The 1,236-nt window shown below is 37.2% G+C and overlaps 1 protein-coding gene across 1 annotated transcript in view; it reads left to right on the top strand.

The window, feature by feature from the left end:
• GAPVD1 (GTPase activating protein and VPS9 domains 1) overlaps window positions 1–1,236 on the top strand; it is a 71,937-nt gene that overhangs the window by 31,814 nt on the left and 38,887 nt on the right. The window lies entirely within an intron of this gene.

Below are 1,236 nucleotides of genomic sequence, written 5' to 3' on the forward strand. Positions count from 1 at the left end.
CCCACACCGTCGCCAACGACTCACGGCAGCCAGCTCCAGGTTGAGCTGTTGTTCAGCATCTTAGCTGTGGAGGGCAGTGTCACAGGCCCTCATATGTGGGATCCGAACCGGGGCCCTCTGGCGTCCCAAGCGAGTTCTTAACCATCGCGCCACTCGGCCGGCCCGAGGGAGAGTATTTTGACGGGGATTATTGGCAATGTGTCTTTTACTATAATAATTTTTTTTTATTTAACCATTCACCGTATTGTTTGATCAGACCTCGTATTTAGGGAAAAGTACTTAACATTAACTTGGAATAGTTTAAGTGAGTCATCTTTAACAAATTAATTTTAAGATTTCTAAGCACATGAAAAGTACATCAGAAACAAAGGTGGTATATTTTTATTTCGTAATGTCAATATAATAGATGTAAGAGAAATTAAAGCAAAATTTCCAATTTTTCCTCTATAACTCTAAATATAGTAAAACCTGATGTTGACAAGATACACATTTGGAACCCTGTTTTGTATGTCTGGTCAGGTGGTGTGAATATTATTACGAAACAGATTTCTAGCATACAATGGAAGTGTATACAATGGAAGTCCTCTCATAGAGAGGACTTTGTAGGTGTCTATAGCCTGTGTCTCCCTACCACTGCTTTGGTTGCAGGTTGGCCGCCTTTTGCAGCAATTAGCAATGACTGGCTCCGAAGAGGGAGATCCCCGGACAAAGAACAGCCTTGGAAAATTTGACAAAGTAAGAACGAAATACTGTCTCATGTGAAATACTGTTTGTAGAAAATTCTGCCAAAGTCTTAGCGAACCTAACTATTCTCTATTAAATCTTGTCCTTAGGTGATGTATAAATTAAATATTCTTTCAGCTACCCTTGGTATAGCCAGAGAGCATACAATGTTGGATCAGCAGCATTTAAAGGATGATGTCACTAAAGATTACTAATTCTCACCCATAGAAGTGTTGAGCAGATGCCATCATAATGAGAACCAAAGAGCTATTAAGATTATTTTTAAAAGTTTAATTATAAAAAATCGTCATCAAATCAATAATTGTGTGACTTTGAGTATATTTCATAAGTTAATATTTATGGCATTGTTCAGTTAGTTTAGTTAAATAAAATTTTAATCATATTTGAGTAGGCTACATTCAACCTAGTTTAAAATTCTAAGGCTATACAGTGAGATTTCCCTCCCATCACTGATCTCTAGCCTTTATTTCCTCCCCAAAAGATTTTTTTTTT

Source organism: Hipposideros armiger, unplaced genomic scaffold, assembly GCF_001890085.2.
Source record: "Hipposideros armiger isolate ML-2016 unplaced genomic scaffold, ASM189008v1 scaffold_3, whole genome shotgun sequence".
Lineage (NCBI taxonomy): Eukaryota > Metazoa > Chordata > Mammalia > Chiroptera > Hipposideridae > Hipposideros > Hipposideros armiger.